This window comes from Syngnathus scovelli, unplaced genomic scaffold (assembly GCF_024217435.2).
Source record: "Syngnathus scovelli strain Florida unplaced genomic scaffold, RoL_Ssco_1.2 HiC_scaffold_29, whole genome shotgun sequence".
In the NCBI taxonomy this organism is placed as follows: domain Eukaryota; kingdom Metazoa; phylum Chordata; class Actinopteri; order Syngnathiformes; family Syngnathidae; genus Syngnathus; species Syngnathus scovelli.
In genome coordinates, this window is record NW_026061381.1 from 536,043 (window position 1) to 551,597 (window position 15,555).

At 48.4% G+C, this 15,555-nt stretch overlaps 2 long non-coding RNA genes across 2 annotated transcripts; both read right to left on the bottom strand.

Annotated features, from left to right (window-relative positions):
* Positions 1 to 2,543: 2,543 nt before the first annotated feature.
* LOC137839979 (uncharacterized) lies at positions 2,544 to 4,352 on the bottom strand. Its single transcript, XR_011086370.1, has 3 exons — positions 4,256 to 4,352; positions 3,607 to 3,783; positions 2,544 to 3,431 (listed from the first exon to the last, which is right to left on the bottom strand). It is a non-coding gene; the product is annotated as an uncharacterized lncRNA (long non-coding RNA).
* Positions 4,353 to 4,464: 112 nt separating this feature from the next.
* Positions 4,465 to 7,601, bottom strand: LOC137839972 (uncharacterized). The gene is made up of 3 exons (XR_011086358.1): positions 7,524 to 7,601; positions 4,803 to 4,832; positions 4,465 to 4,612 (listed from the first exon to the last, which is right to left on the bottom strand). It is a non-coding gene; the product is annotated as an uncharacterized lncRNA (long non-coding RNA).
* Positions 7,602 to 15,555: the final 7,954 nt, after the last annotated feature.

Here is a 15,555-nt window from a genome sequence, read left to right on the forward strand (position 1 = left end):
TCGGTGAACACGAGCACACAGCAGTTCCGCACCGTCCGGTTCGTAGACCTCAGCAGGCGAACGTAATCCATTTTGTTGTCCAGCGATCGAACATTCGCCAGAAGAATGGAGGGCACCGCCGGTCGCGCTGGGTTGGCCGCCAGCCTGGCCCGGACGCCTCCGCGCTTGCCCCGCTTCTGCCTCCTCGCACACCGTTCTTCATTCTTCCTGCTCAGGCGTTTGTTTTTGTACAGGAGTGGCAGAAACTGGCTTTCTGTTTCTCTCAGTCGCTTAAGCTGCAAGCATGAAGTGCGGGATGCGAAAGACGCACAACACGCGGGCCAGAACGTATCCATTCCTTTTGCATCGGTTTGAACGGAATCGTGGCTTTGGCTTCCAATAAAAGACATCTACCAGGCAACCGACTCGCCGCGCCGCTCAACTAATAAGCAAGCGCAATGGGTGCCTCGCTGGATGGCGCGCATCAAACGTAGCGCAAACCTTCAAGCGTGCCGTCAATAAATTACCAGTTCATTGCGCTCTTCAGAAAGCAGGGCGTTTCGATCCTCCAGTTTCCTGATGACTGCGCTGAGCTCAGCGATTTTCAGATGAAACCTTCGCGTGTCCCGATCCTCCTGAGACTGAAAACGCCCCGCAACACACACACACAACCACTCGTTCAAAGTTCAAAACTGTTTTTGTGCTACCTTCCTCCAGCAACGAACTAAGTCATGCGTACTGCAAGTGTGTGATGAGGTGGCTTACGCTATGAAGAGGATTGCTAGTAGCGCCGTTGACCCCACTTCCAGGGTAGTTTAGGCCCGCCCTTTGGGAATCCCTCAGGGCAGCGATCTGCTGCTCGGCAGCCTGAGTCTGCAGCTGAAGGCGGTGGACGTGGCCGGCCCCAGGGCTTTATCCAAAACACTAACCGCTCTGTCTTTCAGCTTGATCTCATCCATCTGGATGTACAAACGGGGAGCGCTCAGGCAGGCGGGCAAACTCATTTGCCAGAATTGTGACAAAAACAAAGAGAGCAACCGGCCAATTTTTATCTTGAATCGACTAGAACACCATTGATGTGACAAAAGCGAAGCGAGCAACCGGACGTTTTCTTCTTGTGAAATAGAATAGAATAGAATGCCTTAGGTGTCAGTGCACTGCAGGTATACAACGAAATTGGGAACATAGCCACGCACCGCGCATCTGATCAGTCCTACCAGTCGGCGGATCTCCCTCTCGCAGTCTCTCTTGGTTCGGCTCAGCTCCTCCCGATGCTGGTGATGAGCCGATCGGAGCTTGGCCGCTCGGGACTGCCAGGCCTGCTGGGCCGCTGCCAGGGCTTCTTCCGCGCTCCTGGTGGAGGCGACACCGCTCGGTCTCCCGACACCGCCGCGTCTCCTCCACCTCCGCCAGCAAAGCGCCCCCGCTCCTCACCTGAGCAGACATTGCGCCACACCGGGCCGTTGAGACCGCAACGGAGCGCCGCGACGCTTACTGGGGACAAGCTACACAATACGGTAGCGGCCGCATCGGAGCCCGACGTGGCGTGCGGATAATCAGACACGGATTGAGCGGATCACCTTGTCCATGGAGCCGTCCCTCAGGCTGAGAACCAAGGCATTCAGTCGCTGGATCTCTCCATCTTTGATTTTGATCACTCTCATCAGCTCCATTTCATGCTGCCGCAGTAATGTCTCCCTGGTAACGGCTAACTCTTTCTGCTTCTCCTCATGGAGTTTGCTTTTGAGTTCCGTCATGGCGGCGGTGGCACGGTGGTGCTCCGCCCGCAGGTCCTGACTTCTCTCTCTCTCCAGACAGCTGACCTGACATGACTTAGACTTAGACAAACTTGCAGTGCTAATTATGCAATAGTGCAAGTAGGCAAAACAGTATTCAAGAGTGTGCAGAGGAATGCTAAACCATGTATTAAACTTCTATTTAAAGGGTTTACACAAGTTCAGTAAAGTTGGTAGTGCGAGATAGTGCAAGATAGAGGTCCGTAGTGTCATAAAGTACAGTTCTGTGAATGTGTGATGCAGAGTTCAGTTTAGAGCTCAACAGTTCTAGTGTTCAACAGTCTGATGACAGCAGGGAAAAAGCTGTTGCAGAACCTGGTGGACCTGCAGCGGATTGTGCGAAACCTCTTCCCAGAGGGCAGGAGGGAGAACAGTCCATGGTGGGGGTGTGATGGGTCATTGATGATGTTACGGGCACGGGACATGCAGCGCTGAGATGAAATGTCCTGAATGGAGGGAAGAGGAGCCCCTATGATCCTCTCTGCTGTCCTCACCACTCGCCTCACGTTCTTCCAATCGGAGGCGGTGCAGCCTCCACACCACACAGAGAGTCAGCTTGTCAGAATGCTCTCTATGGTGCTCCTGTAGAACGTCCTCATGATGGGTGGGGGCAGGTGGGCTCTCCTCATCCTCCGCAGGAAGTACAAGCGCTTCTGTGCCCTCTTGACCAGTGCCGTAGTGTTCATAGTCCAGGTGAGGTCTTCTGTGATGTGGACCCCCAGGAATTTGGTGCTGCTGGTGTTCCAATTTTCCTACTAGATGCTGTGGGATGATGGTGTTAAACGCTGAGCTGAAGTCCAGGAACAGCATCCGAACATGGGTGTTCTTCTCCTCCAGGTGAGCCAGGCTCAGTTGAAGAACGGAGGAGATGGCGTCCTGAGTGGAGCGGTTTTGCCGGTCGGCAAACTGGAACGGGTCAAATAATGGGGGGAGTCTGGAAACGATGTGATCTTTAAGCAGCCTTTCGAAGCACTTCATCATGACCGGAGTCAGTGCAACAGGCCGGTAATCATTAAACGAGGTGATTTGAGGTTTCTTCGGCACCGGAATGATGGAGGCAGTCTTAAAGCACGCTGGCACTGTGGCTTGGCCCAGCAAGGTGTTAAAAATGTCTGTGATGACCCCAGCCAGCTGACTTGCACATTCCCTGAACACACGCCCAGGAATGTTGTCGGGGCCAGGGGCCTTACGGGGGTTGACTCTCATCAGGGTCTTCAACACATCGGCGGAGTCAAGGCAGAGTACCTCCTCTTCCTGATGGGGGACAGTTTTAACTGCTGGAGTGCCGTTTAGTGCCTCGAACCTCCCAAAGAAGTTATTTAGACCATTTAGAAAGTCAGCATCAACTTCACCCACCGGGGGGGGAGGGTGAGTTGTAGTCTGTAATCGCCCGTATGCCTTGCCACATACTCCTGGTGTTGTTGGCGTCGTGGAAACGATCCTGAATTTTTCGACTGTGGTCTCGCTTCGCTACCCTGATGGCACGGTTCAAGTTGGCTCTCGCTGTCCTCAGTGTCTCCTTGTCGCCAGACTTGAAGGCAGAGTTCCGCGCTCGTAGCGTTTGACGTACCTCCTCAGTCATCCAGGGTCGTTGGTTGCCCCGGGTGATGATATTCTTAGTGGTGCTGACGTCCTCGGTGCATTTGTTGACGTAGGCTGACACAGTCATGGCACACGCATGTCAAATCTACATCGGGGAAACTGGGAGGGAGGGAGGGAGGGAGGGCGGGAGGGAGGCAAGCAGGGAGGCAGGCAGGCAGGGAGGCAGGCAGGGAGGCAGGCAGGGAAGCAGGCAGGGAGGAAGGCAGTGTCTGTCTGTTGAGGTTTTCACCTTGTTCTTCTCCTGCTGAAGTTCTAACTGGACGTCCATCAGTTTGGCTCTCAGCTCGTCATTGGCGGCCTGAAAGGCGTCCGTTCGCTCCGCCTTGACCCGCCCTGCCGGAGCTCGTTTGGACATCTCTTACTCGAGTCTCGCCCGGTCGTCAGTCAGAGATCACAACATTTGTACCTGGAGAGCACAAACGCAGCGCTGTTTTCCACTGGCTTCGGACTCAACTTCAATCGGTACCGTAACGTACAACATCATAAACATAGATCTAGCTTGACTTATTCATTGAATAAATGCATTTGGTTCTTCAAAACTGCATCACGCAACATAGCGTGACCGAGACGGCCGTTATCCACCTGCGTGAAGTTATTTGGTGAAATGAATGAGATGTTTAAGACACCATCGTTCTGTCTCTATGTAGATGAAGGGAAATAATCGATTGCTGAAGGTCCAAAGGTGTTGTGATAAACAAATAAACATATTAGTGATTAGTGACATATTTGTGATAAACATATTAGGCAGGATAATCACATATGTTAACTTGACTGCCCACACTGTATTTATTTATGGTTATTTGTTAAATCGGGTACTGTTAGACATGAAATAGGTTTAACATAGTTTAACATAAATGGACGACGAAAGGGGTACTCACCATTGTAGCTCCTGCTGGTCAATGATACGAGCCTCTTCTTGCAGTGGAAAACATACAGCCAACAAACACCGTAGAACCTAAAGGAAGGAAATTAAACATTAACATTTAGCCTCAACCAACATTCACAGATACAACGCAACGCAAACTACACAAACGTAAATGTTTTTAAACACAATGAGTTGTACTTACCGTGTACGCTCTAGACGGTCCACTTGCAAGCAGAAAATAAAGATATTTCTGTTGATAATCGTCGTGTTTGTATCCGTTGTCTCGCTCAAGGCCATTGCGCCCACAGATTTGAATTTTGGCGAGAGTTCAGCCTATTGACGTCATTTCCGCGGTGTAATACCCGCATATCTGAAACGTTAAATAAAGTTTTTAATCAACGCAATAATTTACAAACGTTGACCAGTCGAAATAATCGTCGAAATTTGGCGTCTGTGGCTGGAAGCAGACGCCGAGTTCGACGTTCCTCCCAAATGCCACACTCCCTCGCTTTTCAGGGCTACAAAAAAACATATTTTTCAAAACAATGAGTTGTAATTACCTTGTACGCTCTAGACGGTCAAGTTGCAAGCTGAAAACAAAAATATTTGTCTTGTTAGTCGTCGTGTTACTAACCGCTGTGTCTTGTTTGCCAGCATTGCCGCTTTCCTACTTCCTGTTGCAAGCCACGCCCACGGATTATAATTTTGCCGTGAGTTCCGCCTATTGACGTCATGTCCGCGTCGCATGACTGCGACGTAATATTATCTAAAACTGTTTGTGCGGCATGGTGTTGTTCTGTGCGGTATTGTGTTATTCTGTGCGGCGTCGTGTTGTTCTGTGCGGCGTAGTGTTGTTCAGTGCGGCGTCGTGTTGTTCAGTGCGGCATGTTGTTGTTCAGTGCGGCATGTTGTTGTTCAGTGCGGCATGGTGTTGTTCAGTGCGGCATGGTGTTGTTAAGTGCGGCATGGTGTCGTTCAGTGCGGCATGGTGTTGTTCAGTGCGGCATGGTGTTGTTCAGTGCGGGATGGTGTTGTTCAGTGCGGCATGGTGTTGTTCAGTGCGGTATGGTGTTGTTTAGTGCGGGATGGTGTTGTTCAGTGCGGCATGGTGTTGTTCAGTGCGGCATGGTGTTGTTCAGTGCGGCATGGTGTTGTTCAGTGCGGCATGGTGTTGTTCAGTGCGGCATGGTGTTGATCAGTGCGGGATGGTGTTGTTCAGTGCGGCATGGTGTTGTTCAGTGCGGCATGGTGTTGTTCAGTGCGGCATGGTGTTGTTCAGTGCGGCATGGTGTTGTTCAGTGCGGCATGGTGTTGTTCAGTGCGGCATGGTGTTGTTCAGTGCGGCATAATATTGTTCAGTGCGGCGTAATGTTGTTCAGTGGGGCATGGTGTTGTTCAGTGCGGCATGGTGTTGTTCAGTGCGGCATGGTGTTGTTCAGTGCGGCATGGTGTTGTTCAGTGCGGCATGATGTTGTTCAGTGCGGCATAATGTTGTTCAGTGCGGCATAATGTTGTTCAGTGCGGCATAATGTTGTTCAGTGCGGCATAATGTTGTTCAGTGCGGCATGGTGTTGTTTAGTGCGGGATGGTGTTGTTCAGTGCGGCATGGTGTTGTTCAGTGCGGCATGGTGTTGTTCAGTGCGGCATGGTGTTGTTCAGTGCGGCATGGTGTTGTTCAGTGCGGCATGGTGTTGTTCAGTGCGGCATGGTGTTGTTCAGTACGGCATGGTGTTCAGTGCGGCATAATGTTGTTCAGTGCGGCATAATGTTGTTCAGTGCGGCATGGTGTTGTTCAGTGCGGCATAATGTTGTTCAGTGCGGCATAATGTTGTTCAGTGCGGTATAATGTTGTTCAGTGGGGCATAATGTTGTTCAGTGCGGCATGGTGTTGTTCAGTGCGGCATGGTGTTGTTCAGTGCGGCATGGTGTTGTTCAGTGCGGCATGGTGTTGTTCAGTGCGGCATGGTGTTGTTCAGTGCGGCATGGTGTTGTTCAGTGCGGCATGGTGTTGTTCAGTGCGGCATTGTGTTGTTCAGTGCGGCATGGTGTTGTTCAGTGCGGCATGGTGTTGTTCAGTGCGGCATGGTGTTGTTCAGTGCGGCATGGTGTTGTTCAGTGCGGCATGGTGTAGTTCAGTGCGGCATGGTGTAGTTCAGTGCGGCATGGTGTTGTTCAGTGCGGCATGGTGTTGTTCAGTGCGGGATGGTGTTGTTCAGTGCGGGATGGTGTTGTTCAGTGCGGGATGGTGTTGTTCAGTGCGGGATGGTGTTGTTCAGTTTGGCATGGTGTTGTTCAGTGCGGCATGGTGTTGTTCAGTGCGGCATGGTGTTGTTCAGTGCGGCATGGTGTTGTTCAGTGCGGGATGGTGTTGTTCAGTGCGGGATGGTGTTGTTCAGTGCGGGATGGTGTTGTTCAGTGCGGCATGGTGTTGTTCAGTGCGGCATGGTGTTGTTCGGCATGGTGTTGTTCAGTGCGGCATGGTGTTGTTCAGTGTGGCATTGTGTTGTTCAGTGCGGCATGGTGTTGTTCAGTGCGGCATGGTGTTGTTCAGTGCGGGATGGTGTTGTTCAGTGCGGCATGGTGTTGTTCGGTGCGGCATGGAGTTGTTCGGTGCTGCATGGTGTTGTTCAGTGCGGCATGGTGTTGTTCAGTGCGGTATCGTGTTGTTCAGTGCGGTATCGTGTTGTTCAGTGCGGTATCGTGTTGTTCAGTGCGGTATCGTGTTGTTCAGTGCGGTATCGTGTTGTTCAGTGCGGCATGGTGTTGTTCAGTGCGGCATGGTGTTGTTCGGTGCGGCATGGAGTTGTTCGGTGCTGCATGGTGTTGTTCAGTGCGGCATGGTGTTGTTCAGTGCGGTATCGTGTTGTTCAGTGCGGTATCGTGTTGTTCAGTGCGGTATCGTGTTGTTCAGTGCGGTATCGTGTTGTTCAGTGCGGTATCGTGTTGTTCAGTGCGGTATCGTGTTGTTCAGTGCGGTATCGTGTTGTTCAGTGCGGTATCGTGTTGTTCAGTGCGGTATCGTGTTGTTCAGTGCGGTATCGTTGTGTTGTTCGTATTGTGTTGTGTTGTTCGTAATGTGTTGTGTTGTTCGTATTGTGTTGTTGGTATTGTGTTGTGTTGTTCGTATTTTGTTGTGTTGTTCATATTGTGTTGAGTTGTTCATATTGTGTTGAGTTGTTCGTATTGTGTTGTGTTGTTCGTATTTTTTGCCTCTAACACTTAGCTTCTAACACTTAGCCTCTAGCACCTAGAAGGTAAATAAATAGGAAGGAAGGACTCACCGGTGACGTCGTCGCCCACGTCCAAGCGTTGTACTTTGTATTTTCATCCTTCTGGCAGTGGAAAACATATAGCCAACAAACACCGTGGAACCTAAACGGATGAAAGAAAACTATCATTTGGCCACAACCAACATTCACAGATACAACACAATGTGACGTGCGGGGTTGAGGTTAAAGGTTGAGTGAAGGGCCCTCGTTTTAAACTACTTTTTTGAAAAGGAGTGGGAACAAGTAAGACGTATTTAATTTATTTATTGGGAAGTAGTAAGACTTATTAAATTTATTTAATCTACTTTTCTTCCCAGGCAAAATTTGATGTGCTGCAATTCCAAATTTCCAAAGTGAATGAAGGAATGAAATCTTTTAAATTATGATTTTGTATAAATACTAGGCATAAACACAAAATCTACGGCACAAAATGGGCAGACTTTACTTGTTTGAAAAGGACTGGTTACAAGACAGACTTTTTTAATTTATTTAATGGGAAGAAGACACTATTTAGTTTAATTGATCTATTTTTGTTCCCTGGCAAAATTCGATTTGCTGCAATTCCAAATTTCCAAAGTGAATGAAGGAATGAAGTCGTTTAAATTATGATTTTGTATAAATACTAGGCATAAACACAAAATCTACAGCACAAAATGGGCAGACTTTACTTGTTTGAAAAGGACTGGTTACAAGACAGAATTTTTTAATTTATTTAATGGGAAGAAGACTTATTTAGTTTAATTGATCTATTTTGTTCCCTGGCAAAATTCGATTTGCTGCAATTCCAAATTTCCAAAGTGAATGAAGGAATGAAGTCGTTTAAATTATGATTTTGTATAAATACTAGGCATAGACACAAAATCTACGGCACAAAACGGGCAGACTTTACTTGTTTGAAGAGGACTGGTTACAAGACAGACTTTTCTGATTTATTTAATGGGAAGAAGACTTATTTAGTTTATTTAATCTCTTTTTGTTGCCTGGCAAAATTGGATTTGCTGAAATTGTATTTTGCCAAATCTTGACTTGAGACCTGATAGGAAGTATTAAACGCTCAGTTAAATCGATACAAGTTGGTAATAAGAGCGAGTAATGTTGGTTGAAGCGATGAATGAAGGTTAAAAGCAATTTAAATTATGACTTTGTATAAATACTAGATATTAACGGAACATCTACTGCGCAAAATGGGCAGAGTTTACTTGTTTGAGAAGGAGTGGCTTATTTAAGACTAAGATTTATTTAATCTGTTTGTTCCCAGGCAAAATTGGATGTGATGCCAGTCCAAATTTCACCACATGATGGTGCCAAATTTTGACTTTATAGGACATATTCAACACTCAGCGTGTTATTATGTTCAAGGTAATCAGATTTGTTTATTATTCTAATGGCCTTTTCAAAACTATTCTGGATTACTACTTTGGATCTATTCTACATTACTTGGCAACAACATACTCTGTAACAGATTAGGCAGTATAATCACATATGTTAACTTGAGAGTGCCCACACTCAATCTACTTATCGTGATGTGTTAAATCAATTACTGTTAGACATTATTTGTCTGATAATCTACCAAATCTTTGAATTGAAGAATTTGTGATTTAATTAATAGCTTGTTGTTATGTTCAGGGTAATCAGACTTGTATATAATTCTAATGGCCTTCTTTTGAAAGCTATTCTGAATTACAACTTTGGATCTTATATTACTTTGCAACAATATACTCGGTGACAGATTAGGCAGTATAATCACATATGTTAACTTCAGTGCCCACACTGTATTTATGTATGGTTATTTGTTAAATCAAGTACTGTTAGACATGAAATAGGAAGTGTTTAACATAAATGTTATGGCTACTCACCATTGTAGCTCGCTCCTGGTCAATGATACGAGCCTCTTCTTGCAGTGGAAAACTTGCAGCCAACAAACACCGTGGAACCTAAAGGAATGAAATTAAACATCAACATTTCGCCTGGACGAATATTCACACGTACAACGCAACGCGGCTACACTTCTGCTAGCGCCTCAGCTACACGTTGCTATTACAAACGTAAATCTCTTTAAACACAATGAGTGTTACTTACCGTGTACGCTGTAGACGGTCCAGTTGCAAGCAGAAAATAAAGATGTTTCTTTTGATATTCGTCGTTGCTAAGTGGCTCTCGGCCATCGCGCCAACAGATTTGAATTTTGGTGGAAGTTCCGCCAATTACGTCATATCTGCGGCACATGACTGCGACGTAATACCCGCTTATCTGAAACGGCAGTTAAAAGTAGAGTTACATCAAGTTTTCTTGGAACCTAAACGAATGAAAGAAAACTATCATTTGGCCACAACCAACATTCACAGATACAACACAATGTGACGTGCGGGGTTGAGGTTAAAGGTTGCGTAAATGGCCCTTGTTTTAAACTACTTTTTTGAAAAGGAGTGGGAACAAGTAAGACGTATTTAATTTATTTATTGGGAAGTAGTAAGACTTATTAAATTTATTTAATCTACTTTTCTTCCCAGGCAAAATTTGATGTGCTGCAATTCCAAATTTCCAAAGTGAATGAAGGAATGAAATCCTTTAAATTATGATTTTGTATAAATACTAGGCATAAACACAAAATCTATGGCACAAAATGGGCAGACTTTACTTGTTTGAAAAGGACTGGTTACAAGACAGACTTTTTTAATTTATTTAATGGGAAGAAGACTTATTTAGTTTAATTGATCTATTTTTGTTCCCTGGCAAAATTCGATTTGCTGCAATTCCAACTTTCCAAAGTGAATGAAGGAATGAAGTCGTTTAAATTATGATTTTGTATAAATACTAGGCATAGACACAAAATCTACGGCACAAAACGGGCAGACTTTACTTGTTTGAAGAGGACTGGTTACAAGACAGACTTTTCTGATTTATTTAATGGGAAGAAGATGTATTTAGTTTATTTAATCTCTTTTTGTTGCCTGGCAAAATTGGATTTGCTGAAATTGTATTTTGCCAAATCTTGACTTGAGACCTGATAGGAAGTATTAAACGCTTAGTTAAATCGATACAAGTTGGTAATAAGAGCGAGTAATGTTGGTTGAAGCGATGAATTAAGGTTGAAAGCAATTTAAATTATGACTTTGTATAAATACTAGATATTAACAGAACATCTACTGCGCAAAATGGGCAGAGTTTACTTGTTTGAGAAGGAGTGTCTTATTTAAGACTAAGATTTATTTAATCTGTTTGTTCCCAGGCAAAATTGGATGTGATGCAATTCCAAATTTCACCACATGATGGTGCCCAATTTTGACTTCATAGGACATATTCAACACTTAACTATTATGTTCAAGGTAATCAGATTTGTTTATTATTCTAATGGCCTTTTCAAAACTATTCTGGATTACTACTTTGGATCTATTCTATTCTTCCCATGGGCTCACCACCTGTGGGAGGGGCCGAAGGGGTCGGGTGCAATGTGAGCTGGGCGGCAGCCAAAGGCGGGGACCTTGGCGGTCTGATCCCCGGCTGCAGAAGCTGGCTCTTGGGACATGGAATGTCACCTCTCTGGCTGGAAAGGAGCCCGAGCTGGTGTGCGAGGCAGAAAGATTCCGACTAGATATAGTCGGACTAGCCTCCACACACAGTTTGGGTTCCGGTACAAGCCCTCTCGAGAGGGGCTGGACTCTCCTCCACTCTGGAGTTGCCCACGGTGAGAGGCGTCGAGCAGGTGTGGGTATACTTATTGCCCCCCGGCTGGGCGCCTGCACATTGGGGTTCACCCCGGTGAACGAGAGGGTAGCCTCCCTCCGCCTTCGGGTGGGGGGACGGGTCCTGACTGTTGTTTGTGTCTATGCACCAAACAGCAGCTCAGAGTACCCACCCTTCTTGGGGTCCCTGGAGGAAGTGCTGGAGAGCGCTCCTTCTGGGGACTCTATCGTTCTACTGGGTGACTTCAATGCTCACGTGGGCAATGACAGTGAGACCTGGAAGGGCGTGATTGGGAGGAACGGCCCCCCTGATCTGAACCCGAGCGGTGTTCTATTGTTGGACTTCTGTGCTCGACACGGATTTTCAATAATGAACACCATGTTCAAACATAAGGGTGTCCATGTTTGCACTTGGCACCAGGACACCCTAGGCCGCAGTTCGATGATCGACTTTGTAGTCGTGTCATCGGATTTGCGGCCGCATGTTTTGGACACTCGGGTGAAGAGAGGGGCGGAGCTGTCAACTGATCACCACCTGGTGGTGGGTTGGCTCCGATGGTGGGGGAAGATGCCGGTCCGACCTGGCAGACCCAAACGCTCTGTGAGGGTCTGCTGGGAACGTCTGGCAGAATCTCCTGTCAGGAAGAGCTTCAACTCCCACCTCCGGCAGAGCTTTTCCCACGTCCCGGGGGAGGCGGGGGACATTGAGTCTGAGTGGACCATGTTCCGCGCCTCCATTGTTGAGGCGGCCGACCGGAGCTGTGGCCGTAAGGTCGTTGGTGCCTGTCGTGGCGGCAATCCCCGAACCCGCTGGTGGACACCGGCGGTAAGGGATGCCGTCAAGCTGAAGAAGGAGTCCTATCGGGCCGTTTTGGCCTGCGGGACTCCGGAGGCAGCTGACAGGTACCGGATGGCCAAGCGGAACGCGGCTTCGGCGGTTGCTGAGGCAAAAACCCAGGCGTGGGAGGAGTTCGGTGAGGCCATGGAGAATGACTTTCGGACGGCTTCGAGGAAATTCTGGTCCACCATCCGGCGTCTCAGGAGGGGGAAGCAGTGCAACGTCAACACTGTTTACAGTGGGGATGGCGTGCTGCTGACCTCGACTCGGGACGTCGTGAGTCGGTGGGGAGAATACTTCGAAGACCTCCTCAATTCCACCTACACGCCTTCCATTGAGGAAGCAGGGCCTGGAGACTCTGAGGCGGATTCTCCAATCTCTGGGGTCGAAGTCACTGAGGTAGTTAAAAAACTCCTCGGTGGCAAGGCCCCGGGGGTGGATGAGATCCGCCCAGAGTTCTTAAAGGCTCTGGATGTTGTGGGGCTGTCATGGCTGACACGCCTCTACAACGTTGCGTGGACATCGGGGACAGTGCCTCTGGATTGGCAGACTGGGGTGGTGGTTCCCCTCTTTAAGAAGGGGGACCGGAGGGTGTGTTCCAATTACAGGGGAATCACACTCCTCAGCCTCCCTGGTAAGGTCTATTCAGGGGTGCTGGAGAGGAGGGTCCGTCGGGAGGTCGAACCTCGGATTCAGGAGGAGCAGTGTGGCTTTCGTCCTGGCCGTGGAACAGTGGACCAGCTCTACACCCTCGGCAGGATCCTCGAGGGTGCATGGGAGTTCGCCCAACCAGTCCACATGTGTTTTGTGGACTTGGAGAAGGCGTTCGACCGTGTCCCTCGGGAGGTTCTGTGGAGGGTGCTTCGGGAGTACGGGGTGCCGAGCCAACTGATAAGGGCGGTTCGGTCCCTGTATCACCGATGCCAGAGTCTGGTCCGCATTTCCGGCAGTAAGTCGGATTCGTTCCCAGTGAGGGTTGGACTCCGCCAAGGCTGCCCTTTGTCACCGATTCTGTTCATAATTTTTATGGACAGAATTTCTAGGCGCAGCCGAGGCGTTGAGGGGGTCCGGTTTGGGGACCTCAGCATCGCGTCTCTGCTTTTTGCAGATGACGTGGTGCTGTTGGCTTCTTCAGGCCGTGATCTCCAGCTCTCGCTGGAACGGTTCGCAGCCGAGTGTGAAGCGGTCGGGATGAGGGTCAGCACCTCCAAATCCGAGTCCATGGTCCTCGATCGGAAAAGGGTGGAATGCCCTCTCCGGATCGGGGATGAGATCCTGCCCCAAGTGGAGGAGTTCAAGTATCTTGGAGTCTTGTTCACGAGTGAGGGGAGGATGGAGCGTGAGATCGACAGGCGGATCGGTGCAGCGTCGGCAGTAATGCGGACCCTGTACCGGTCCGTTGTGGTGAAGAGAGAGCTGAGCCAAAAGGCAAAGCTCTCAATTTACCGGTCGATTTACGCTCCTACCCTCACCTATGGTCACGAGCTATGGGTCGTGACCGAAAGAACGAGATCTCGGATACAAGCGGCCGAAATGAGTTTTCTCCGCAGGATGTCCGGGCTCTCCCTTAGAGATAGGGTGAGAAGCTCGGTCATCCGGGAGAGACTCGGAGTAGAGTCGCTACTCCTCCACGTTGAGAGGAGCCAAATGAGGTGGCTCGGGCATCTTATCAGGATGCCTCCTGGACGCCTCCCTGGGGAGGTGTTCCGGGCATGTCCCACCGGTAGGAGACCCCGGGAACGACCCAGGACGCGCTGGAGAGACTATGTCTCTCAGCTGGCCTGGGAACGCCTTGGGATCCCCCGGGATGAGCTGGATGAAGTGGCTGGGGAGAGGGAAGTCTGGGAGTCCCTCCTAAAGCTGCTGCCCCCGCGACCCGACCCCGGATAAGCGGAAGAAGATGGATGGATGGATGGATCTATTCTACATTACTTGGCAACAACATACTCTGTAACAGATTAGGCAGTATAATCACATATGTTAACTTGAGAGTGCCCACACTCAATCTACTTATCGTGATGTGTTAAATCAATTACTGTTAGACATTATTATTCTGATAATCTACCAAATCTTTGAATTGAAGAATTTGTGATTTAATTAATAGCTTGTTGTTATGTTCAGGGTAATCAGACTTGTATATAATATAATTTTTATGTCTAAAAAGGGTCAGAATAACAAGAGTCCCACCGGCCAGCCGGGGCCACCCGTCCATCCATTTCTTCAGGGGGGGAAAAAATTGGAGTCACCGGTGAGTACATTTTGCATTTAGCTCTGCTTTTCTGCTTTTGTCTTCAAGTGTGTGGCATCCTGCGACCAAAGATTCAGCCAACCCCAAAGCGGTTGACCTCAACGTCCCACCACCATTCCTACCAGAGCAGGTGACGTGATGCTTTGGACATCCTTCCGTCTCAGATGCCCAAAAGTACTCTTTGCCACATCTGCGGCAATACGGTGTCTTTTCAAAGGTGCAAATAAATCCAGCGTGGGCGGAACACGCACGTCTTCGGTTTTTCCCGCTTTGTTTGTGTGACAGCTGTTGTGAAAATTTTACACAAATAAAGTTGTATAGTACAGGTTTGGCCAAGCCGCAACTCCCGAACCGCATGCGGCTCTTTTATGTTCATATCAACATTTGTGTGTGTGTGTAGGTGTGTGTGTGTGTGTGTGTGTGTGTGGGGGGGGGGGGGTTGTGCCTGTTGGCTTCACTTGAGTTCAATTTAGTATTTTCGTCAAAAGCGCATGTGGTGAAATTCCACAAAGTAGGATGGGCAAACACATTCCAGTAAACTATTAGTGTCAATTGGGCTCTCGAAATGGCAGGGAAAAGATGCACAGCAAAACGAAAATATGTAGATGAACACAGGACGTTTTTATCAGAGTGGGAAAGTTTCTATTTTTTGTTGAACGTGATGGCAAACCATTCTGCCTGATACGTCAGACCTCAGCGCATTGCAAAGATTCAAATCTTCAGCGCCATGCACTTCAGCTCGCTCCATGCTAACATTGATCAGGCGTCGAACCCGCAACATCATGCTTAAGAGGTGGACATGCTAACCAGTGCGCCATTATGTCAACGCATAACAACTGTAAATCTACTAAACAAAACAGCGGTTGCTATATGACATCTGCCGCGTGTGGTCACGTGACAAACGTCACGTGATGGGCAGAACTTCCGCCGGAATTCAAATCCGCGGGGAAAGTTAACTTGTTTAAAAGGGAGTGGGCAGAAGAATTATTTAATTTATTTAAATCTATTTGGAGTGTGCGCCATTATGTCAATGCATAACAACTGTAAGTCTACTAAACAAAACAGCGGTTGCTATATGACGTCTGCCACGTCGTGGTCACGTGACGCGGACGTGACGTCGACGCCTACTTTACATCCCACCGATCACAGGACCCCTCGGCTGCATAACCGCGCCCCCTTCCCAACCAATCGGATTTGCTATACGCGAAAACTACGCCAATGGGCGGAACTTCCGCCAAAATTTAAATCCGTGGGCGTGGCTCGCAACAGGAAGTA